Genomic DNA, 27,018 nt, shown 5'->3' with positions numbered 1-27,018 from the left:
TAACCAGAATTTGTAACACTGAGCAATATTACTAGAGTAGGAATAATCAGGGTTATTCCTATTGATTATAAGACAGTGAGTATGTGGTCTGGATCTTGCTATACGTAATTATTTTTGGTTCTCTAACCTGAAGATATTTCCCATTCTGTGTTCTTATTTATGAATATTGACATGTTGTTGAAACTTTCTGGTTTTCAATCTTTTCTGCTCCAAATCTAAATGGCTGACATTTCAACTACCTGTTTCAAAGTAGTGCAGCAACAAGGTACTACCTTTTTCCTTAAAAGTCATTAATAACTTCAGAAAAATCAATTTAAAAACAAAGTCTCGTTTTCCATCCTCAAAGCTTGACTCTTAGGAGGCCACTTTCCATTGAACTCATTGTACACTATCAATTCCAAAACCCTTTCTAACAGTCTTCAGGTCTCTCTAATAGTTATTATAGCTACTAATCTTGCATATGATTTTGACTGATTGGACAATGGTTTTGGGGGTAATTGTTTACAAGGCAGCCAGAACTATAATTGGGTGTGTGAGGTGAATTGAAGCTTGTCTGAGCCAAACATATCCTGGACAGTGTAACTGAAGACAACCCCACTCCGATATATATAAAAAAATTATAAATATTATGACCTTTTGCAAAAAATATGTAAAGAGAGGAGGGAAAGAAGAAAGGAGGAAAAATATTGGTGGTGAATAAACAACAAACATCAGGATCTGCAACAGTTCTGGAGGGAAGAAAATATATCATCGTATTGGAAAAGGATAATATGATTTTAAAATGTCTTTTTTTCATGAAATTTTAGAAGCTCAATATTTTCAAAGTGAAATTCAAATAAATGAAAGTAAAGCACTAGAATTTCAAGACCTCACCTGAACTGAAGCTTCTATCTACATTTTTAAGTACGTCTTCAGTTCTTTTCTCTGTGAAATACTTCAGAAACTTAAGCCAATAAGCCCTCCATACAGCCCTGCAAAACATATAGTATCCCCATTTTACAGCTGAAGAAAGATTAAGTAACTTGGATTAGGCCACAAGAAGATGATGCTTCAGAGCCAAATTAGAGATTTATCGTTTCTAGTTCTGTGCTCCAACCATTAAATCACATCTCTCCATCCAGCCATGACTATTAACAAACTGACTTCCAAATTAACAGCAAAACATGATCTGGCAGTCCTTTTGTAGTATCCCTCTTCTTTCTTCTTCCTTTTTCAACAAAGTGCTCACAGACTTTATTTCCTAGTGAAAGCTGAAATACTGGGACAAACTAGGGGTATGACATTTATGTGGAAAAGTCCCTGTGCGACAAAAGTGATCCAGAGCTTTCTGCAGTGCAGAAGGTCGTGCATCTGGCATCTGCACCTGGTGAAAAGCTATTCAAAAGAAAACAGTGGAGCCGTTTTCCAATGGTTACATGTGTGCCTCCCACAGAGAGCTACAGCTTCTGGCTCAGGATATGGACAGGAACTCTGTTACCTCTCTGTACTTTTTCAACAAGAGAAACTTATACCAATTTAGGTGGCTCTTCATTACTAAGTATATTGGTCTGTTAGTCTGCTCTACATCACCTTTCCTCCCAGTTAAGAGTGGGCAAAAATCTCTAGTAATCATCTTCATTTATTGTCTTTCATTTCCCAACAATGTAGGAATAGAAATGAAAACATTCCAGTTAGAACAAGTGCCACATTTTTCAGATTACTAAAACCCAGTAATTCAGTGAACAGCTTCTAAAGATTTCACTAGATATTTGTTTCTCTCTTGTATCTTGCTCTGCCTTATCACTTATTTTTGTGTAGCCATTTTATTTCCATTTTACCTGTTTGGGAGAAATCCTCATCCCTTTGCAGTCAAAGGCAACAGAGAGTATTTCCCTTTGTGTTAAGGTTTTACCACATGCACGTGATGCATGTGATACAGATGCAGTGCACAGAATTATAGCTTCTTGCTATTTTAGAATATTCCAAATATACTGTCTTGATACCTGAGAGACACAAATCTGCTACATCCTTCACAGCAGTAAATTTCTATGATAGATGGAGAAATCAGTCTTGGGATAATTCCAGTGGACTAATTAGGGTGACACCAGGACATAACATCTGTTTCAGGAGCTGAGACCCATCTTGCCAGGATGTGAAGGTATAAAGATTTTTACCACAGGGAAAAAACTAACATTTTTTTGCTTTCTTTCCTAGGCTTATCATATCCTACAGGGAATATCGTTGGTGGGTCACAGCTGAATGTTAATCATTTGGAAGAAAGTACACTCTCACTTAGCAGAGATATACAAGGTACTGTAATGTGAAGAAAATACAAATCCTGACTTAGAAAAGCTCAGAACATAGGGGAGAGGAGAAGGGAAGGAGAGAAGTGTGTAGACAGAATGATGGGCAGATAGATTGGTTATAATAACAAATTACATTACATTACATGCCACTTTTTTGAAAGACTTTCCATGAACCAAAAGTTGTTCTGACAAGTAGATGTCCTTGCAGAACATGGAGAATTTTTTTCTGAACAAATACCTCTCTTTGTTGGGCAGGCTGAGGTGAAGTCAGGTCATAGCCTACCTCCAAGCTTTGAGGTTTGGATTCTCTCCCACTCACCACAGCTGGTGCTGGACTGAGGAGAAAGCTAGGCCCATATATTTAATTCCTGTTAATATGGCACATTAGAAAAATTGCATACAGCTTTGCTACCAAGGCAGAACCACAAGAAGTTTGCCAGTTGTGCCAACTGGTTTCAGTCCCATCGTTCTCATCCTTCATTAAGTTACAAGACAGCTGGTAAGATCAGAAGACTGGGTTTGAAAAAGATATTGGGAAAGCCTGAATTACGCAGAGCTTTTCCTGAATTTGAAGTACAGTGGTGCAGTCATGTTGAGTGCTGCTGGGTGGCACAGGTCAGCTGACTTACTGGGTGATGCTATAGCGCTGTTTCTCAGCCTAGCAGTGCACAGTGAAGGAGTGTGTATGCATACTTGCCTTGAGATTACCCTTGTCTTACCTATGACATGACAAAATTTGGGAATCTAGAGTAGAGAGGAGGAACTGCCGTCAAAGTTACCCAGGTGGTGGTGTCATCAGAAGACTTTTTGCCAAGTGGTGCGGGCTGCATACTTGTGTAATTTAAAAGAAAATTATGATCTCTGAATTTCATGATATGCTTCTATGTGTTTTTTCTTCTGCTTTTGCACCTGAGATACTGCAGCAAAGTAAAGGCTGCAAAACAGGACATCTTTGAGAGCTTTGTGGGTGTGTATTGACTGTCAGTTTCTTCTGAATCCACTAACTTAGGGAAATTTTAGACAAGCCTTCTGACTGGAAGGCATAGATATCTCAGCTTAACAGAAAAGATTTTCAAGTGCATCCAACAGCAGTCAGACTACTGAGGCTTTTGTGGTTCCCCGTGTGACACAGGGAATGCCCAAACCCTGGTAGGCAAGAAAGGATAAATTCTGCCACCCTTACTTGATTGGGTAACTATTTTATTCATAGGCACTTAAGTTGCCAACTGCAAGTTACAAATTAGAGAATTTATGAGATGGAAACCTCATTAATGAAACAACGAATTAGTGAATTAATATATTAGACTAGTCTACAAAGGGGATAGAGCCCTTATTTAACATATTTGTATGTTTCTTTCCTAGAAAAAATTTTAATTTATGGACTACCTTGTCCTGTAAATTTGAGAGATACGAATGGACCATGACAGTTGTCATGGTTTTCTGTAACTGTTTCTATAGCTGTTCTATAGTTCTATGAAAATATTAGCTGAATGATTTAGAATCATAGAATCATACCGCATCTCAAATTGTAAGAAACCCATAAGTATCCTCAAGTCAAACACCCTGTTCTTGACACCTAACAGTAAATTGTATAACCAAGAATGTTGTCCAGACTCTCCTTGAACTCTGAAAGGCTTGGTGCCATGACCTCTTCCCTGGGGACCCTGTTCCTGCCTCTTCTTCAGGTGAAGAATCTTTCCCTAATGTCCAGTCTAAACTTCCCCTGATCCAGCTTTGTTCCATTTTCTCATGTCTTACTGCTGGTGGCTAGAGAGAGGAAATCATCACCTCTCACTCCACTGCCCCTCTGAGGAAGCTGTAGACTGCAATGGGATCGCCCCTCAGCCTTCCCTTCTCCAAGCTGAGCAATCCAATTGACCTCAGCTGCTCCTCATAAGTGTTGCCTCTAGTCCTTTGCAGCACTTCAGTCACCCTCCTCTGGACATAGTTTTATTTCCTTATGTTGTGACACTCACAGCTGCCCCCAGCCCTCGAGGTGAGGCTGCCCCAGTGCAGAGCAGAGTGGGACAATCCCCTCTCTTGCCCGGCTGGTGATGCTGTGCCTGATGCACCCCAGGACAGGGTTGGCCCTCCTGGCTGCCAGGGCACTGCTGACTCATGTTCAGCTTGCCATCAATCCAAGACCCAGGATCTCTTTCCCCGAGGCTGCCCTCTAGCCTCTGATGCCCCAGTCTGTAAATACAATGAGGATTCCCCCACCCCAGGTGGAGGATACAACACTTGTTAAATTGCATTCAGTTAGTGATCACGCAGACCTTTTTTTAATCCAGTTCTCTCTCCACTCCCAAAGGAGTCCAGAGCTCCTCCTAACTGAGTTATCACTGGCAATCTTACCTAATGTTCATTCAGATCCTCTATCAAGATCATTTACAAAAACACTGAGGAGCACCACCCCTAAAATTGAGCTCTGAGGAACTCCACTTGGCCATGAGCCTGTTGAAACCTCCTTCACTATAAGACTTTGGAGCAGACCCATTCACCAATTGTTCACCCATCCCATTATGGACTTGTCTAGTTTATATGCTGTGTGAGATAGTATCAAAAGCTTTGCTAAAATCCCAAACCGCCACATCTACCAGCTTCCTTTGGCCAGTTAGATGGGTGGCCTACTCACAAGGAAATTAAGGTGGTTAAGCAAGACTTCCCCTTTGTGATTCTGTGCTGCCTATGACCACTGAAGACTGCATTGTCTCTCAAGTGTGTATCTATAAATTGCAGAAAAGCCTTACCCATAATTTTGCCATGCAATAAAGTGAAACTGACAGGACTGTATTTACCAGGGTCTTCCTTCTTATACTTAAACTTCCTTCTTGAAAATTGGGACACTTTATAGAATCATAGAATTGTAGCATGGTTTGGGTTGAAAGGACCCTAAAGATCATCTAGTCCAAAATCCCTGCCAGGGACAGGGGCATATTCCACTCAGGCAGGCTGCTCGAAGCCCCATCCAGCCTGGCCTTAAACACTGCTAGAGATGGGGCACCCACCACTTCTCTGGGCAACCTGTTTAGTGCCTCACCACCTCACATTTGCCAGCCTTTAGTCAACTGAGACCTTTCAGACTGTTGAAAAGTAGAGGAGAGAGGTCTTGTGATGACATCAGCCAGATTTTTCAGTACCCCGGGATGAGTCCTATCGGGCTCCATAGACTGATGTGCATCCAGCTGGATCAGCAAGTCACAAGCAAGTTCAGAGTTAACTGGGAGTTTATAATTCCTCCAGTCATCATCTTCCAGCTCTCTAGGCTCTGGGGCCCAGGGACCATTATTGACATTGAAGATGGAGCCAAAGAAGGCATTAAACCTCTCTGCTTTGTCCACATCCCTATTTGTGAGGTGACCAGCCTCATCAAGTAATGGATCAGTGTTTTCCCTGCTTCTCTCACTGTTAACGTATATTAAAAAGCTATCTTTGTTGTCCTTCACAGTGCCAGCCAGCTGGAACTCTAACTGAGTTTTGGCTACATGAATTTTCGTCCTACAAAGGCAAACAACATCTCAGTAGTCCTCCCGTGTTTCCTGTCCTGGTGTCCAGCGTCCATGCGCTTTCGTTTTCCTCCTAAGTTCTAGAAGATCCCTGCTTGCCCAAGCCTCATGACCACTTGCTTGACTTCCAACATTTTGGAATTGCCTGCTTCTGCACTCTTAAGAAAGGGGTCTCAAAAAGCTATCAGCATTCATGGACTACAACACTTTCAATCTTTAGATATTGTGCCTTGCATTTTGTATATCCTTTGGCAGGGCAGGAAAAGCATTTTGAACTAATGTGGATCTTTGTACCCATATGCCTGTACACGAGCCGCATCTGTAAGGTGGAGGTGGAGTTTCTATTGCCAAGGCTTGCAATCTGTGTGGATCCCTCACACAATGCTCTGACAATTGCAGTGGTGTTCATGTTAACAGTAAAGCTCCTATTGATGTCACCCATGTGCAAGCCCAGCCAGCCAAACCTACCTGGCTGCTGGATGGCATTTCACATAAACTATTGCCAGGAGCAGCCCTGTGGTGGTAGCGAGGACAAGAGCCAGCAGCAGACCTCCCTGCTAAATTTTCTGAGCTTGGGCTTGGTCATGTCATGGACAAGGTGAAATCAGCTTCTCAGAGAACAGTGGGAGATGTTTGTCCTTCAGCAAGGCATTGTCTTCTCTGGACCTGGTTAATCTGATTCTCCTGTGGGGTCACTTGTCGCAGATACTGACCTCAGGCAGAGCTCCAACCTGAAGCTGAGCATTTTCTCTCCTCACATAAAATTCTCCTGACTACACAAAATACAGTTTTGTTGTGATTCCAAACATATGATTACCTAGTAATCAATGAAAGACTGGTTTTCTCATGTTAGCCTTCAAACTGAGTAATTAACTCTCATTCTTTTACAAGAAAGGGTATTTTCTCAGCTTCAGGTCAGACTCCAGACTGTGATTCATTTAGGATTTTCACAAGAAGTCAGTGAGAAAGGAAGGATTCTAGAGTCACTGTAAATATATTTCCCAGATGTCTTACACTTCAGCTGGGATTGGTACAAATGGCCTTTGAGACTAAATGAACCCCACTAATCTGCAGTGCAAAACTGCCTCAATTGCATTTTCTGTTTGTTACCACAAGCAGTAGGATGACAGCTTGATTACATTTATGATGTTTAAGGAGCCAGGACTTCCCTTCTGTTACCAGACAAAGAGAAATCACTTGCTTTGAAACAAGAGCCTGAAAGTTCATTTTTTGAGCCTTAATCAATAGCTCTTCATGAATGTTTTATTTTAGAGATTAGAGGAAATTATCTCAGACTAAAGGTATGTGGTTATGCATTACCATGAAAAAAAGTGGTATTCCACACTAGCACACCATTCAAGGACTGCAGTTAAAACCAAAAAGAGTAAATGTCACCAAGCCATAACTTCTGCTCGCAGCTTCAGACTGATTGAAATGCGTGACCTTCTTGTATTACAAGTAAGAGTCAGCCTTACTTCAGAGGACAGAGCAAATCCAAGGAGTGAGACACACACAGCATGTATCTCAAGTAAGAAGTAATGAACTTAAAAGGAAATGTAATTCAAATAATGGCTGCAGTGTATTTTAAAATTAGTGTCTGCCTTCACTGCAGTTTCAGAGCTCCCACTGAAGTCTCTAAAGTGGGCAGCAAATAATGGAAATACAGGGCTTGATCTTCAAGTGACTGCTTCAGAAGGGGCAAAACCTCTAACTAAATTCACAGTGAAATGGGTATGTTCACCAGGAATTTTTCTGGAGAATGAATAACGCATGTCATTTTGTACTGATTTGAAATGGCTAATCGTATCAATCATTCTTTTGAATAGTCCTTCTGCTTATCAATCAGATTAATCATTTTTGGTAAAAAGAGTTAGTTCGGCTGGAATAAAAAGAAAAATTCTCATCAGGACAAGTAAGGCTGCGTCCATTACTAGTTTATTCCAGACAACCCAATCCATTTTATTTAGTATTTGCCTCTTCGTGTTGAAATTTCTGCATGTCTGTAAAAAGAGAGGCAAGACTTGGAATGGTTGGAGGGGACTGTGGAGGTGATAATCTTTATGAAGATACTTGAATCTTTTCCACACTTAATAAATCTGGCAGTGTCATCTGGTAACGCCCTTTACTTTAATATGTCTTTCAGGGTTTATCAAGAGACCCTACTGTTCATGATGGATGCACTCTTTCCTAGCATACTAAAACTATATACATATATTAAAACACAGTTTAACTATAATGTAATTCCCAGAGCAGGTAAGAATTTATTTGGTAATACCAGTGATATCTGTCCACTGATTTCCTCTCTTAACTCACAAACTATTCGTTCTTCAGAACTTATAAATGAGTGTTCAGCAGTCTGGTACTTATTTTATTAAGGAAAATAAGTTAGTTTCAATTGCAATAAAGCTTCAGATCTCAGAAAAAAGGCTCCCTTCAATAAAATCCTTAAAGCAATGTGATTTTTTTTTTTAAACAATGGCAATTAACCCTATTTTGCATTGGCAAGAGTAGAGAGGAGAAAAGGACATGCAAAGGCACATTTGTTTTACATTAAGTTAATTTTGGTTTCTGCAGTCACTGTGTCACAGTTGTCTACTGGCTTAGGTAGGGATAGACATCAGTCATTCATGGGTATCTTAGCAAATAAAGTCTTAATGAATCTCAATGAAACAATATGTAAAGCATTGTAAGAGAAAAAACCATCAAATTTTCCTGGAAATGGTGAGGCAAAAGCAAAGAAGGCCAACTGTTTATTGTATATTTTTGCATGTATTTTTATCTGAATCCCAAGTAACTAACTAGTGCAAATCTACCTATTTCTGATACTCTGATTTTAATTTCCACAGGTACTGATTTTTAGGTTTCTTTGACTTATTTCCAAGCAAAAAGAAGCAGAACCAAAATCATAATTACCTCCATATGCAATTAAGTGCTTCTGTTTTATATTTCTACTCTCTTTGAAAGGTAATAAATGCCATTTATTACTTCCAAGATAGTTTGTTTTGAAGATAATGAAGTATATGTCAAGAAGTTACCTTGGATTAAGCCAAAAGATAGTCTCTACCAGATCTAGCTGTGCAAGTTAAAGATGACTTCCCCTCCATTTCTTTCCTTCTTTTTTTTCTAACATGTTTTGCCAGAATTTACCAAACCTGGCAAATGTCTGTAACCAAGCTGCCAGCACCACTCAATTTCCCCACCAGCAGGGTCAGGCAGAGAATTGGAAGGGTAAAAGCCAGAGAACTCATAGGCTGAGATAAAGACACTTTAATAGGGAAAGTAAAAGCCACACACACAAGCAAATCGAAACAAGGAATTAATTCACTGCTTCCCATGGGCAGGCAGGTGTTCAGCCAGCTCCAGAACAGCAGGGCCCCATCATGTGTAATGGTGACTTGGGAAGACAAATGCCATCACTCCAAATGTTCCCCCTTCCTTCTTCATTCCCCCACTTTATATCCTGAGCATGGTGTCACATGGTCTGGAATATCCCTTTGGTCAGTTGGGGTCACCTGTCCTGGCTGTGTCTTCTCCCAGCCTCCCCCGCATCCCAACTTCCCCACCAGCCTGTCAGCACAAAAAGCAGAAAAGTTAGAACTGTTGTTTGTGTAATGAGTATTCAACCAGAAAATCAGAAAAAGAGAAGGTTTAACATGTTTAAAGAAAAGTGTTGTGAACACAAAATCCCATAATGATGCATTTTCTGTCCTGCAAAAGACATGCATTTCTTAGTGAAATTAATAGTTCCTGTGTTATTACTATGCTGTGTAAGAAAAGACAGGCACTACAGTATCTCGGCAAATACAATGCATCATAAATTGTGTGTATAAATTAGGTTATCATAATACATTTTTTGACATGATGTCAGCATAAATAATATCCAGTAGAGCAATCTTCCTGGTTGGTGTTAAACTGCTGTCCTTATTGCACCTTGTATGAATAGTCACAATTATCTTTTTTAGCCATAGTTTAAGTGCCTTCTATCTTAATAGCCATGTCAAAACCAATCATAGGTGCCTTCTATTTTCTAATTTTTTTAAATTTTATTTCAGGGTATTACAATATTTTACAAAATATATACTAACTGTGATCATTTGTGTTTTCTAGCTAATCAGTAATAAATCACACACTAAGGTCTGTGTTATTTTTGCTATTCTGGTTAGTTTCAGCTAGTCCTACTGGTCCCAGATTACTTGAGCATGCAACAATATTTCGGACAAGAATACTTGTAATGCCAAATTTAAATGTTCTTCTCCATGAGTACGTATGAATGGGAGTCTTCAAGTTATTCTTTTGGACTAATGTAAGTTAGTTGTGTGAATGGTAATAGTAGGTTATACAGATGAAGGGGAGATAATAAAAACCCAAAGTAGGAGTTGCATGGTTTTGTATTCAACCATTCCTTTCAGTTCTATAGAACTATACAGCTACTTTCTAAACATTTGCTTCTTATTCTTAGGATTGAAAACTCTATATAAGGACGTGCTACAAAAAGGAAACCAGTATAGGAGCATTGCCCGGAGCATTCTGGGTTGGTGCTATACCTGATTATGAGCCACAGCTTGTACAGTTGCAGCTGGAAGGAGGTGGCAAGGAGAGATTCTATAACTATTTTATGAGTAAGCAAACCAGGAAAAAAATCTGGGTAAAATCCTGTGAAACTTGCTTTGGGCAGGCTGGACTGGATGACCTCCAGAGGGCCCTTATAACCTGAATGATTCTGTGATGCTGTGAATGTGCAAACCAAGCAGCAGTAGCCTTCATCAAAACTATTCTAGACAATTTTACAGAAAAGCATTCTTCATTCCAAACTGCTTTTGTCAGCAGGGAGGTTTTGTTCTTTGAAAACTATTTGGTTTTGAAGTTGCATTTTTAACCAAATTCAACTTTTTGCTTTTGCAAACTCCATTCTTTGTGGATATCACAGTAAGCCTTTTGAAGGGTGAAATATTCTTAAAAGCATCCCCCAAACTGTTTCTAATTAGAGCATTCAGCAAATAACTTGAACATGAATATTTCAATCTCAGTGAACTTCAAACGTGAATAATCAACAGAGCAGTTCAGAAACTGAAAGTTAAAACCGTATTTGGATGTTAGGTTTGGACTACAGCTCGGGAAGGCAAAGGGAAACAGCATCATTTCTCCCCTCTTGAGCCTGAGGAATTGCAGTCTTTATTGTAAGGTAAACATTTTCTGCAGTCTTAATACCTGAATGTTAGTTAGTCACAGACTAGAAGTCCAGAAATAGTTCGGAGAAAATCGTGGAAGGTTCTCCAAATAAGATACTGTTCCTTGCCATCAAAAGTTACAAGCTTTCCAAGCCGGAGGGAAAATTAGGCATGGAAGTATACTAGAAAGCTTGTTGGATATACTAAGTGAAAGAAAAAATCAAATGTAAAATTTACATTGCTAATACAATGATTTAAAATACAAGTTTACAGTGTCTTAAAACAAGAATGAATGCTACCCAGAAAACTAAATGAAAAAGACAAGCCAAAAGAAGATATAACTTCTCAGTCAATCCTTAAAATTTGAACAAATAAGATTAAGCCTGTGATTAACCTTATCTGGAATCATACAGCTCACATTCCTATAGTGGTACAGAAACTATTTCAGAGAGCTGAAGTAGGATGCAATGTTTTGGAGAATATGGCATATCAAACGCCCTAACTTAGCTTTCCTCAAGAGGAAAGGTGTCTGTAGGACAAACTGCCATTCTCACAAAGTGTAATTGTTTGTCAGACTATTAAGTTGTCTAAAAAGAACATGGCTATAGAGAAACCAATATTGTTTTAAGTAGTTAATCCCACCTGATCCCAAATTGCTGTTATGCCAGAAAGAATAGAATTATGACAGAGATTTAGCAGTCTTCTGATGAATGTCCTGAACATTTTTGAGTGAGCAATTACTTTGTTTCAGTATCCATCTGACGAGGGCAGAAAGCTGTAGGTTTTCACAGCCTAAATAGGTTATCAGTAAGACAGAAGAATTCCTGGAAAGGTTGAGGAGCAAGATTGGGAGTCCAAGTTTGGTGTCACTGGATGCAAGATCAAGGTAGAACTTTTGGGGTCCCTGGAAGGCCTGTGACTGCTCAAAGATTCAATAGGATGGATTTGGTAACTCAGCATCTCATATCAAAGTGTCTCTGTGTCTGTCCATCTTCAGTGTTAGACTCCACTGAAGGTTAGACACTATACCATCAGAGGAAATCTAGGATAGACTCTTGAATCTTTACAACTATTTTTTTCACTTATAGGTATACCAGTAATTGCTTTTCTTGAATTTAATCTGCTACTTTTACATGAATAAAGCAAAATAGAAAGGGAAAGAAAAAGAACAATTTCAGCTCACATAACATCCACATTTCAAAAACCCATCTGGCATTTATCTTTGTTATTAATTGACTTCACATCTAAAGACTTCAAAGAGGAGCTGTGTGGGAACTGGTAATAATGTTATTTCAAAATTTGTTTTCATTTAAACTCAAATCAATGTGCTATATTTAGAATGTTATAAAAACAGGATTTAAATAAATAATTTCAGTCTTGTGATATTACTTTAAAAGGCTATCAAAATAGTTCTTTTTAATTTTGATGGTTTTCTCCTGTTTTCTTGTTTAGTTGTTGAAGTATTTTTCAAATGGACTTTCATGAAAGAAAAAAATCAGAATATTGTCTTCAGACTTTTGAAATATTTCACACTGGTTTATTCCATTCTACCTTCCCAGTCATGACATTCCCATGTTTCAGTGAAGATTGAAAACCACCCTTTTCACTGAAAATTTTGGTGAGATCTGTTTACAAAGAATCAGATTTCTAGAAGATGTTGTCAAACAATTTTAAAAAAATAAAGAGAAATTGTAGAGATATTTGTGCTGGCTGCCCCTCATCATTATTGGTTGACATGACCACAATTTCTTGTCCATGTCCTATGGGTGTTCCATCTGATCTGTGCTCCTGCCTGCTTAGTCATATTGTCTCTAGGCACAAGTGATTCTATCCTGCAAGTTTCTGGAGCATTTCTTTGAAACCAGTTGTACACTATCTACAAAATTCACCTTACTTTGTAACGTGCTCAAAAAGGTGATGATACACATATACCATGCCTTTGCAAACTGACTTTTACTAAAGTAAGCTAGCACTGCTTGCTTTCAATTGCTTTTGTCTCATTTTGTTTCAAAAAGTCAAAACACGTCATTGTAATAGTAACAACCTTCATTTCCAAACCTAAATTAAAAAAAAAAAAAAAAAAAGCATTCCCTAAGAAATTTTAGTTTGTAAAAGGAAAGGAAAAAATCATCTTCAGGGAAAGCATAAGAAGTTTCCAGGTCATAGCTTTACTGGAAGTCAGAGCCTGCAAAATTGCATTATAAGTTACTGTCCATTTTCAACCTTAGTGGAAGCTTTGCATTTCAACTGCAAAATTCAAACATTTAATGTGATACAGTGTTATTATACAGTAATTTTTGTGCTTTCCACTTTACAGATTAGAAATTTAAAGAATTTTAAAAAATTTTTAAAAACCCCAGTTTATTCCTGTGACAAGAATTACTTGCAGAGCTTCTAGAAGTGTATTCCACATGTGTCTGTGATGCATGCCAGAAACAGTAAAAGAATGTCATTTATGGTGGCTCTGTTGTTATCTACAGTTACAGAGACCAGGGGATAAAGCTGTGCTTTTGAAAGTTTGTGAAGGGCATAATTATTGTTAAAAGTTCAGTTTTAGCTAGAACGGGATGGGTAAGAAACAGGTAACCCATGGGGGATTTTAAAGGCATGACTAGGATGTAAGCATAAGCTTGAATTCACAAAAAAAAGCTCCAAAGGATCGCAGCACGTACAGAAGGTGTTGCCAATGCTGTGGTGCACATATACAAACACACACTGATAGACGAACCTAGATTTTCAAGAGAATATCCAAGTTTGGAACCACATTTTTTTACATCATCTGACCCCAGCCGTCAGCACCACACACGTGAAAATCTAGGCAAACAGCACACATGCCACTCTGTATTTAAATGCAGCTTCCAGATTAATTGATAGTGGGGCATTCAATTTTGCAGATCACACTCATCTTTAGCAAAGGTTAAGAAAAAGCTGCTAAGAAAATCCATCTGAATCTCAGTGAATGTCTGAGACAGTGTCACAGCAAATGTGGGTGGGGAGTTCGGAGCTGTTTATGTATGCTGGCCTAGAGACAACACCAAGAATGCCAGATGCTGGAAACCAGATGAGAAGGTACAGCCAGCTTAGTGGTACAGGGACCATTTTCCCTGAAGAAAGCATTACAAGGAAAAACTACAGGTCGAAGTCACATCAAATGTAGCATTTTGAGACCTTTCTTGACTGTTTGACAGACTGCTTTCAAAAAGTGTCACTTGTTCAAAATTGTAGCAATTAAAAAAATAACTACAATGCAACTCAGTACAAAAGTAGAATAAATGGGGACTGGGGGGAAGGCTTGTGTTCATAAAAGTTTAAGGTAGAAAGGCTAAAGGAGTTGTTTCTGGGGTTAACACATTTCACAGTGTTTTCAAGTTGCTAACTTTTTGTCATATACTCCTTTGAAGAAAAGGGGGAGGGGCAGAAAAGCTCATTGAAACTATGTATTTCTTCACCAAAAAAAAAGCCCAAATAACAAAACTTTTCTCAGAATTCACATGAAACTAACTCCTATTGGGTATCTTTGAAAATTTCTTCTCTGGCTAATTAGGCATGAAGAAAGGAAGTGAGCCAGCATTCTTTTGTTGATAGCATACCCATGCCGATGAGACTTAGCCACAGCCCCCCATCAAAGGCAGCTCTCTGGAAAGAGGACTCACAGGAGGGGACAAAGAATAAGGGATGGGTAGGAATTTACTCTGTCGCAGTACTGACACACTGGCATTTAGGTTTTGACATTGAGAGAAAGTTAAACTTTCTAGAGAACAGAAGAAACAAAAGAAAATCCATCTCCAGGCCATTAGGACTGCAGTCATAACTGAATTTATTGTCTGTCAGGGGAATGAGGTTTGTTTCTTTATGCTTTTCTTTTTTATTTTCTTTTTTTTTTTTTTCTGTGGGATGATGTAGAATGGTTAAGGAGTATGAGAGAATCAGAAAGGAAGACAGACTTGTGGAATCAAAACCTGGTCTCCCTGAGACAGGAGCAGCCACCAGAAATGGAGTGGCTCACTCAGAGGACAAGGAAAGGATTACAGATATCATCTATCTGGACTTCTGTAAAGCCTTTGACATGGTTGCCCACAACATCGTTCTTTGTAAATCAAAGAGAGATGGATTTGATGGGTGACTTTTAGATGGATAAAGAATTGGGTGAATGGTCACATTCAGAGAGTAGAGGTCCACATCTCAGAGTCCCAGTGGACATCAGTGACAAGTGGTGTACTCCAGGGGTCTGTAGTGGGACCAGTGGCATTTAATATCTTCATTAATGACAGATGGGATAATAGACAAAGGGGTCAAGTGTACCCTCCGCAAATATGCAGGTGACGCCAAGCTGAGTGGTGCTGTTGATGCATCTGAAGGATGGGATGGCAGCCAGGGACACCCGGACAAGTTGGAGAAGTGGATTGATGGGAATCCCATGGGGTTTAAGAAGATCAAGAGCAAGGTGCTGCCTCTGGGTGGAGTTAACTCCCAGTACCAGCACAGGCTGGGGGATGAGCAGATCGAGAGTAGCCCTGGGGAGAAGGACTTGGGAGTGCTGGTGGGTGAGAGGCTGGACATGACCCAGCCATGGGCACTCACAGCCCACAAAGCCAAACATGTCCTGGGCTGCATCCAAAGCAGCGTGGGCAGCAGGGGAGGGAGGGGATTCTGCCCCTCTGCTCTGCTCTGGTGAGACCCCACCTGGAACACTGCATCCAGCTCTGGGGTCCCAGCATGGGAAGGACATGGATCCATTGGAGTGAGTCCAGAGGAGGGTCATGAAAACTAGAGGGATGGAGCACCTCTCCTTTGAGGAAAGAACTGGGATTGTTTAGCCTGGGTAAGAGAAGGCTTTGAGGTGACCTAATTGTAGCCTTCCAGTACCTAAAGGGAGCCTACGGGAAAGACAAAGAGGGATGCAGTGACATGTATCAAGGCCATGCAGTGACAGGACAAGGGGCAATGGATTCATATAGAACGTAGATTTAGATTAGATATTAGGGAGAAATTCTCTTCTGTGGGAGTGATGAGGCACTGGAACAGATTTACCAGAGAAGCTGTGGGTCCCCATCCCTGGGAGTGTTCAAAGCCAGGTTGTATGGAGCTCTGAGAAACTTGGTCTAGCGGCAGGTATCCCTGCCCACGCCAGTGGGGCTGGAACTAGATGATCTTTAAGGTCCTTCCAACCAAAGCCATTCTATGATCCTAAGTTTAGCAAACTTCTAGAATAGCTGAAAATTGTCCAATTTGGTGTTTGATAAGGAAATTTTACCTCATGACTGAAAAAGAAAAAAGCAACAAAGTAAACTTTTTCAGCTGCACTAAGAAGAACAGAACAACAGGAAGTTGCAAAGGAGGTGTGACAATTAAACTGAGAAAGGCATCTGTGGATATTGGAAAAGGGGTTTTAGTCGAAGCCCTGGAGGGAGAAGGGCCCCTGCAGTTTGTCCTCTCTAGTATATTGACTCACAAATATTTGTTTTACGATACACTAAACCCTTCCTTGGGTCAGCCTGTTTCTGAAGCATGGTAAATACAAAAGGATATTCTGTCCTTTCTGTGAGAAAAGAAAGGGAAAGGGGAAGGGGAAGGGGAAGGGGAAGGGGAAGGGGAAGGGGAAGGGGAAGGGGAAGGGGAAGGGGAAGGGGAAGGGGAAGGGAAAGGAGAAGGAGAAGGAGAAGGAGAAGGAGAAGGAGAAGGAGAAGGAGAAGGAGAAGGAGAAGGAGAAGGAGAAGGAAAAGGAAAAGGAAAAGGAAAAGGAAAAGGAAAAGGAAAAGGAAAAGGAAAAGGAAAAGGAAAAGGAAAAGGAAAAGGAAAAGGAAAAGGAAAAGGAAAAGGAAAGGAAGAAAGAAAGGAAAAGTTCTCTGTTACTCTGAAATCTCTCTTACAATATTTACTCTATATAATTCAAAGGGGGACATCATATATATGTATTCATCTGTGCGTGCATCTATATAAAAGAATATATTTAAGGGAAGCAGAAAATATGTTATTTAAGTAATGATGAAAAAGGCCAGAGAGCATTTAATTCTCAGAGAGGATATCATTTTTCGTAGGTGATTAGTGACTAAAGTTTATGTTGGTTCTATATCATATACCTTTTAAGCTAGGATCATATTAGTAGATTCTGTCTTCAAACGAGTTTAAAACTATTCCTCAGCTCCCCTCTCTTTGCCCTTAAAAGTAATCATTGGAAACAAAAAATTCTACTTGCAGAACCTGGGTTCCTATGCTAACTGAAATTCAGTGTAAGATAGCTGGCTTGGCTAATGCATAACCAAAAAAAAAAATAATTAAGCTATGTTGATGCCACAGTGGTAATTGCAGTAAAATGAAAGAGGGAAATGTTTCCTCAAAAAAGCAAATATGTATTTCCTGAAGCACTTACTAGACAAGCAGATCTGTAGAATTAAAAAATTTTACTTTCCTAATTTCAGAAAGCTGCCGAATTTCACACAGCCACATTTTGTTCATTTTAGAGAATCACAAAAGCCAAATGATATTAAAGAAGTTTTAGGGAAACAGGACTCCACGATTCTGAACACAGAAAAGCTGAGTGGATTTCTACACCCTGGCAAGAGTAGAATCATCCTGTATCACCGAAATGTCCGACAATGGCTACTTTTTAGAGAGCTACTTTCTCAAAATAGACCTGCCTTGTAAGTGTTTTGGTAAGTCATCATAGACCAATGAGCTACTTTTCAATAAAATAGGTAGTTTAAAATAACTAGCCATACTAGGTTTTTGTGTGGTGCAAAAAAAAAGATAATGAAAGAGGAAAGATGCTGTGGAGATGACCATAGCAGGGTGTTAATCACCTATTGTAATAGCAGTTGCGTTCTGACTGACAGGCTGATGGAGACCACCAAGAGGGGAAAAACTGCTTAATAAAAACTTAGTGGAAATAATAGAAATTATATTTAATTTATAGACATAAGTGATAAGAGGAATTGAAATACATGTATTTACTACTTGAACTTTTATAAACAGCAGTAAAACATCACAACAGGGGTTTGACAAAGGCTACACCTTTTTTTTTTTTTTTGCCTTTAAAAAGCATAGAGTAATTTCAACATTCACTTTTATTTTCTTTTGTTGAAAAAGGCTTTAACAAGTGACAGATTTAATCTTCCATAGTTCTGGAAGCAAGACATTCTTTGATAAGAAGCAGGTTTTCCCCTCTAAATATTCTTATTCTTTAAAAATGTAGCCAAAATTTATTATCTGAAATAACCCTGATAAATAAGAGGCTAAAGGAAAAAAAAATTGCTCAATCATTCTTTTTCTTCAATCTCAGAAAGAAACGCTTGGCTTATGAACACCAGGTAGGAAGACTAGCCCAAATTCAGCACACAGAAGGCATCTTTCTAGAGACTTCAAGGAACACTGAACTCTGAAGAAAAATCACAAGCCTCCAGCAAAAGTCTGGCCCTTGCTTAATCACAAAAACCCAACAGGAACAGTCTAATTAGTGGCAAATAGCAAGCCCCCTTACAGTCTCTTACACTACAGGAATAATTCATGCTCTGGAATCTGGAATTACTCCACAGCCACTAACTATGCATCTAACCAAAGACGCTGCGAGTGCATCTTGGCTAGAGATGCAGTTGTGCAGGCAAAATATACTGTTGAAACCAAGAGTGAAACATAAGATTAATGTCCTTATGCTGAAGGCTGAAGCAGGGATAAGCTTAGCTGAGGGAAGACCATGGAGAGATGAGTGGTGGTTGTTAGGATGAGAAAGGTGGGAAGGGTGAAATTCATTGAGTGGTCCTTAAGAAGGAGTTGCCCCTGTCCTGTGGAGCCGTGATCCCCTGACTCAAACCTCTCTTGCAGCCACAGAAGTACTAAAGACTCCATTTTAAAGACTTGGAATTAATCTAGATTGCTCTTTCGCCGCTCTTTGCAATCTTCTACAGTGGACTGCTGCCTGGTTTTCTTACCCTTAAATTCACAACGCCCTGATTCATTACAAGATGACACTGCAGAATGATGTCCATCTGCTCCTTCCTTTTTGAAAAAAAGGTTTAAAAAAGCATAGTCTGTCTTCTAAAGTCTTCTCATGGAGACCCAGGGGCTTACAGTCCCCATGGAATGGTTGTCTACCTGCATCATACATCAGAATCTACTGCTACTTGATCTGATAAATATACATGGTGTTTGCATCAATCTTTCTGTTCCAGAAGAATAATGCAATTTAACCACACTCCTATCATAGCGCCAGGACTTTGCTTATTTTCAATAATAATGTCCAGGACAAAGTAGATTTTTAATGGCGTAAGACTTCCATGCTGGGTAAAAGACATTGTGATATTTAATAAAAGGTTTACATTGGACTAGAGTATTAGCAAAAGTGTGGCAATTGTTCTAAGCTCCACATTTTTCTAATGTCCTTGATATTAGCAATATTTATGCAAGATTCTATATTGATTAAAAGTAACACTACACGTATCAGGGTGTCGTTTTCTTTCCCCTCCTCTTTAGATCCTCTTCATAGAGAGTTCCATGAGTGAAAAGTTCAGAGTATTGTCAAACCATTTAAAATGCACAGCCATATATGTGATTTCCTCTCTTCTGAGTAATTGTTTACAGCAGCACCTCTCTTTCATGGTTTTACATGAGAGAGTATACTGTAATTATTTAGCCAAGAGTTGAAATTGCTGCCAAGATGATGTTACAGTCGTACATTTCCACGTCTCTCAGCTGACATTGGTCCCACAAGGATATTGTATGGGCCAAACCTATCCAACCCAATAGATTCAGATATTTAACAATGTGAGCAGGAGTCAAACTTCAACCATTTACCAAGCAATTAGATGAATCTCTGTTACACACGGTGACACAAAGGGAGTGTAGATTTATCCACAGTACTTCAGTGAAATTCAAACCTCAGAAACCCTAAGCTAGTCTACAACCAAAGTACTGATTCAGCTCTGACAGAGTAATATTAAAGAGAAAATATTACAATCTAACAATAAGCTGAAGGGGATGCCAAGAAAGAAGTTCATTTAAAAATAGATGCATTATAAAAGATGATAGGCTGATAATTATTTCGGAGGACCCCAAAACCTGAGTTTCAGATAAGCATAAGCTTAATTTTCTAACAATTACCTTACCCAAAGCCAATTTAAAATCAAAAGGATATAATATACACATCTCATACAAAGTGATATCACATCACATATATAGTGATACCACATATATTCAAGCATATATGAATCATTTTAAACCACAAGCCAATACTGCAAAACTCTATTCTATCATACTTTTAAGTTTGCCTATATGTTAGAACAATAAGATCCCAGAGACTCAGTTTTAGATTACACTGCAAGTTAAATGTTCCTTAAAAAGATTATATAATGAAATGAGATATAAATCTATGGTTACAAAAATCCAAGCATTAATTCAGTGAAGAAAAATTACAGCATTTTCTGGGATCAGAGATAGCTTTGAATGTACAGTAGTTCATTTGTTAATGAATGCAGAATAGCCAGGAAATAAGAGACCTGCTTCATTATGGCTGCCCCACAGTTACTCTAACCCTTATATTGCAAGAACATGAAGAGAATAAAAACTTCTTAAGATGGTTGTCCTTTACTCTGAGACAGGATAATCTTTGAGAAACATTTTACGGTGCATCTTTTGAAGAAAAGTGCATTAGTCTTTACTGAAAAAACATTTGGTTGACCTTGAAAATAAAGCATTCATGAGAAGTATGAGCAGAAGTTTTCATTATTCCTTAAGCCCTCCCTTCAGAGAGACAAAAAATTCCTCCCTCCATTGCAGCTCCACAATACCCAGTTGCCAAGCAACTGATCTTTTATGGTGGATCTCCATGGCAACTGATGTAAACAAAATCATAAATCCCATTACCTAACTAATACTAAGGCTGTGCTATAAAAGGAGAAAGAATCATGCAGAAGTTTAAAGACATAATATAAAAGAGTGACAATGAGATTAAAAAAAAAAAGCTGTTGCTGAAATTACAGTTAATATGGTTCTTCTTACCAAACTTTCTCATTTTGCATTTTTCTGAAAGGCATTCCAAATAATTTTTCTCCTGATTTAGTAAGTGCATTTTCAGCATAATTATGCTGCATAAGGAAACCACTACACTTGACAGGTAAACATGCAGTCACCATTAGGACCAACCTGTGCACAGAAGAATTGTGCTAACATTGTTAGAGTGAATTGAAAAGCATTTGGGTAGATAAAACAAAGCTGAAGTTGACTGGTAAACTAGGGTGGCTAAGCAGGTTCCACCATCCTTGCCTATGAGAAAGTCAAAATAGAAGTTACAACACAAAGTTCGTCTTTGCCCCCAGTGAGAAATTTAGGCTGGTCAGAACCAGGTCAGAATGGAACACAGGCTCATGGACTCTTCAGAAGGGTCTTGTAGTTATGGCAAAAAGACCAGGATGAGGCAAAGACCTGAACTGCATGCAGCATTTTCTTTAACTCAGTGGTTGTAGAAGTAACACCCGCTTGGACATCCTTGTGAACAGGTCATTCCAGCAGAGTCCTTTAAAGATGGAAACAATGAAATTTTGCATCTTTGAGTGGAATAAGCTTCATTTGCATTTGTGTGTTCTACTTAGTCTCTATTTATATCTTGCCCTGAATGTCACAGACAGCAAACAACTGGGGCTTTTCTCTACTTAAAAACCTCCTTCTGCAAGGACTGTGTCTTTTAAATATCAGTTGGGACTACAATCTCCCATAAGAAGGCATCTAGTTAGATCACTAGGCTTTTTATTATTAGCCATGCATCTAAAAAGTGATCCACAGCTGGCATTTTTGTGACTGCTTTTACTTTTAAATGTGATCGGCTTACAATATTTCCATATACAAAAAAACCAGCATACATACAGATCTGTGTATTCTCTTTTACATCTGACCATAAGATTTCTTTCTTGAGCAGTGTGCATTCAAGTTATGCTTCCAAGAAGGAAAGAAATTTTTGCACCCAAAATACACATCACGCTTTTCTTGTCTGAATTTTTAGTGCAGATGAACGGATCAATTTTAGAAACAGGTATATGATTTGTGTTACATATTTAATGATTTTTTTTTAAAGTATGATGAAGTTAAAGCTCATGACTGCAAACTAATAATAGTAACAAGGGTGTTACAGTTTTGAGAATATACAAATTATTCTAAAGTACAGACTATTCCTTACGTGAACACCTCTAGTCTTTTAAAAACTGTATACATTAAAGGAGATGACCATTAAACACCATCTACCTCTCTTGGGCTCCTCTTCCCTCCAGGGTTCTGTCCCATGGCACTCTACCAAGGAGGTCCTTCAAGAGGCCAAAGTCAGCTCTACTGAAGTCCAGCACGGTGAGCTCCCTGTGTGCTCTCCTTGTTTCCCCAAGGATCTCAAACTCCACCATTTCACGGTCACTGCAGCCCAGCCTGTCCTTGGACTTCACGTTCCCCACCAGCCCCTCTTGTTGGTGAGAACAAGGTCTGTCTTAGCGCCTCTCCTCCTCTGTCACTTGGAGAAGGAAATTGGCATCAATGCATTCCAGGAACCTCCTGGATTGCTTATGCTCTGCTGTGCCCTCCGTCCAACAGGTATTGGGGTGGCTGAAGTCCCTCATGAGGACCAGGGCTTGTGAATGTGAAGCTGCTCCTATTCATCCACAGAAGGCCCCAACAGCTCTGTCTCCCTGGTCATGCAGCCTGTAGCAGATCCCCACAATAAAACACCTGTCCCTGCCCTCCCTTCACTCCTGAGCCGTAAACTCTCAGTCAGCTCATCATCCTTCCCCAGGTGGAGCTCCATGCACTCTAGATAATATCTTCTCAATCCACCTGGCTTTCTGACCACAGCTGTGATGGAAGAAGATCTTTCTGCCATAATGTACAGAATCTTCCACCTTCATAAATCAGTAAGAAATTATAATAAATGGTGTTGGGTTGTGTAGGGGAAGTAGCCAAATACTTAAGTTTCTGCTTACCTTGATACTGTTTGGATGAGAATAATAATAAACGCACAAAGCACCAATTGGCAGTTGCCTACATCACAAAACCACCACAGAACTTGGCAAAATTCAACAGTTTCTGTTTCTGTGTGACCAAGGGCTGGAAACATAATGATGCTGTAGGTCACATATTTATTAGCAGACTGTGTGCAAAAAATGTCTCTCCTTTTGGAGACTGGCTGGAACAAAAGGATTACACCTTTAAATTAGTGTGGCATTTTCCCAGTATTTCGGAAGGCCATGGATAGTTAAGGGTCTTGGTGTTAAATCAGGGTTAGTATTACACTCTACACTGGCTTCTAGTTCAACCAGAATATATAGGAACGAAGTACCTGCAGCAGTACCTCTGCACATCTCACATGTGCTGATGCACATGAATGAATAGAAGAGTAGAATAGAGCCTGGAAGATATAACCTACACAATGGCAAGTGAGGCATTCAGAAACATACACATAAGAGAGGAGACCCTCAGCATCAAAAACTCAGAGGGCCTTACTGTTTTCAAAGTTATGAATTACTGTTCTTCATAAAAAGGGGAAGTATGCTTGTTTTTTTGGTTGACTCATATTGCAGTCAGGAGTGTCTTGATTTCTTCATATTCAGGGCTTTATTGCATATCCCTGCTCATTTAACTGGGAAAAACATATTGACTTCCTACGAAAGATGCTTGAAGGAGATTGTCACCTTTCCTGCTGCTATTATGCACTCCACCAAGAGAGCTCATTGGATCCTATGAATAGATAAAAAAATAATGTAGTGGCAGATCCTCCTGCCTTGTTCTAAGGTCAAACCATCCCCTGCTAGCCATTCCCCAAGGCCTCTTTTCTTCCCATTGGCAAAATGGTATCCAAACAGCAACATAACAAAGAAGCACCCATGCTTGCTGGGGACATTCATTGAAATTGGCATGTGGCTAATTCTTATGGTGGATACAACTTTTCAAAACCCAAACTGAACCAGGAAACATTCCAGCCTTCCAGCCCCACTGGAAAAGGCTGGGAGGGGCAGGTTAGGATGTCTTTCTGCAGAGCTGAATGGCTCAAGCCTCGTATGACTCCTGTGTGCTCAAGTACAGACCTCACAGATAGCCGAGTGTGTATTGAAAAGTCAGAGGATTATACAATTTGACATCTGCACCTCAAACCCTAAATAAATAACCAGTCTTTCAGGAAACCCCAGGTTTATCCCTGAAAACACTCAGCATGTCCAAGTATTTTCTTAAAACTACCCTGCTCATCAGAAAATCCCACATGACCAAATAGAGAGCAAATGAGCAAAAAAGATTTTTAGAAATCTGTAATAAAGATTAGCCACTAAATCAATTCATGCCTTTTTGACATGTTCATTGTACGTACTCAAATTCTGTGTTTAAAATTGTTGTCAAAGTGATTTTAAAAGCAGAAATTATTTTTGTCCTTTTTTGTCAATTCAATCATATAAGAAATAAAGTTTATAAGTGTTGTTTATAGACAGATTTAAATTATAACAGTAAGACCTCTGTAAACTCAATTTCCAAGTGCAACCAGATTGCCACCTATATGTGATAATCTGACTTTCTGGATTTCGATAAGGAATTGCATTTTGTTCTTACTCTTATGGTTAAATCAGCTTTGCTACAGCTGTGGAGCTTCTGCCTGGGAATGTAACTATGCTCAGTAGCAGAAATAACATATTAATAACAGTTAATTTTACACACAGTCTTCACAAAATTTGAAAAACTCTCAACTTGTAATTCAGTATAGGGATTGTATATCTGTAAGTCATCACAAAATATTGTTTAGAATATCTCTATAGGATTAATTGTGCCTCTCCAATGCTATAGAATAGACTGCTTACCTTAATTTGTTGTTGTATCAACCTTACCTCTAGAAAGTTTCCCCGTAGTGCCTTCTAAGTACTTTTTAGATTCTTTTATGTCTTCCTAAGAATAGTTCCCCATTTTAACAAGGACATTATATGGAAATGGATGGAAATCCTTATGCCCTTGTATTGATCACACAGATCATATGCGATTTTATATTCAAATTGCAGATTCTACTCTGACCAGTCCAGAAAAGAAATACTTCCTTCATAAATATTAGATCACATCTTTTATGTCTCAGAGATGAACAGAAGAGGGAGTGGTTTGCCATCATCTTTTTGATTTTAAGGGGTTTTTGTCTAATCTCAGAGTCCTCTTAAGCAATAAGGTAAAGGTGCTTTTGATCATTCTTTCCTATAAAGCTCAAGAAAAACAGAAAGTAAAGAAAAAGGAACAGACAAAATTCACAGGCCATTGTTTAGTTCCAGAAATGAACAAAATGTCTCTGTAATTCACAGCATACAGTTAAGCTCTACAAATACCAGTGCATTTGATTTGAGAACATGGAGGGTATAGCGCAGCCTAAAGATGACTGTCACAGAGCAAGTATTAATCTCCAGAGATATGTATTGTATCTACCACCCAAATAAAACATGCAGACACACAATGAATCCACATGGTTCCCAGATCAATTAAGGTGAAAATAGGATCTGTTTCTTCCAGCACTTCAAGTGATTTGATGGAAAGGAGGTGGGCTATTCAACCAAGATAACAGTGATAACAGTGAATACTGGTAACAACCACATACAATTAAGAGAACATGTTTCATAGTCATAATTCCACTCCAGTCACTCAAAGGAGGTGTTCCCAGTTTTTCTAGAAAACGGCACCTGTTCAGTAGAGGTACTGACTTTGTGGTACTTTACAACCTTCCTGCATCTCTTTCCCCACTGTACGAGCATTAACACATTTTTTCCTCCATTCCAATGAATCGCTCTACTGTCTTATTTTCTGTCTGTGTTTGGCTCAAGCATCTCTTGCTCAGTGTTGTTGACAGCCTTTCCTGCTCAGGTACTATAATTAAGCAGCATTACCACAGTTAAGCAAAAACAACTACACTAATTTTTATTTAGGATAGACTTTCCTGCTTCATCTCAAACTTGCTGGAGGAGTACTGGCACGCAAGGCTTTGTCTACATTTTCCACCTGTAGCATCTCATCTAGCAAGGTAAGACCTTCTCCTACAGTCTTCCATGAAGAAAATATCTCTCCATGTTAAGAATAAACAGGGTATATTGACTAGACTCATCTTAAGCACATTCAGCTTATATGAACATTTTAAAATGTTTTTAAGAGAGAAGACCTAAATAACTGACTAATTCAGTAAATCACACCTCTGTATTTGCTTTCAGATATTTTTAAGGGGAAAATCTTTGCTTCTCTATCCCTCCTGCACAACTGCATAGTTCCTTGCTGGTTTGAGCAATGTTGGGGTATGGCAGAATACCAACTGAGTGTGAGGCTAAGAGCTTAGCAGGATTTTAAAAAGAATTATACATTTGTATGGATAATCAGACCATCCAAAGTTATTTTAAACAATGTAAAAGTTAAAGGAATAAATCTTAATTCTTAATTTCTGACAGCAACTGCTATCTAGTTAGGACCCAATGTAAAGATTTTTACCAGTAAATAGGTTACAGCAGAGTTATGTGACTAGCCTGCTGTTGCAGTAATAAAATTCCTATATTCCTTTATTCCTGTGCAATCAGGCCTGCTTTAGTTGCACTGGTGCCGGACTGCAGTTTGCCACCTAAAAAAAATGGATACAATTCTATCTTGAAGAACTTTTATACTTTAGAACTACTAAACCAGTAACATTTTCTGCAGAAAAAGTGGCAAAAATGAATGTGTTAAGTGTACTGAAAATATAGCAATACTTGCATTTTTTACAAAGGAAAACAACTCCTTCTGACTTTTTTTGGTGCTAAATTCGAAAAGCCTCCTGTTCTCTTCTATAAACTGGCAGGTTAGAAATAAGATAAAAAATAAAACAAGCAACAGAGTTAAGAGAAATTCAGTGTGGGAAAGAATTATGCTGTTTCTCAGAGTCATAAATAACAAGGAATATTTGGGGTTTTTTTTCAAAGATAGTTCAACTTAAAAGGTTGAAACAAAATTAGATTACAAAATCTTTTTTATTTTTTTGTATGCCCTGTCTAAAGGAGAGAGAAGATGGAACAAATGAAAACACAAGTCTCAAACACCTCCGGGAAATGCTTGCATAAG

The sequence above is a fragment of the Coloeus monedula genome (genome assembly GCF_965178545.1).
Source record: "Coloeus monedula genome assembly, chromosome: Z".
Classification (NCBI taxonomy): Eukaryota; Metazoa; Chordata; class Aves; order Passeriformes; family Corvidae; genus Coloeus; species Coloeus monedula.
The sequence above is the reverse complement of the archived record's forward strand: the minus strand, read 5'-3'. Positions refer to the sequence as shown.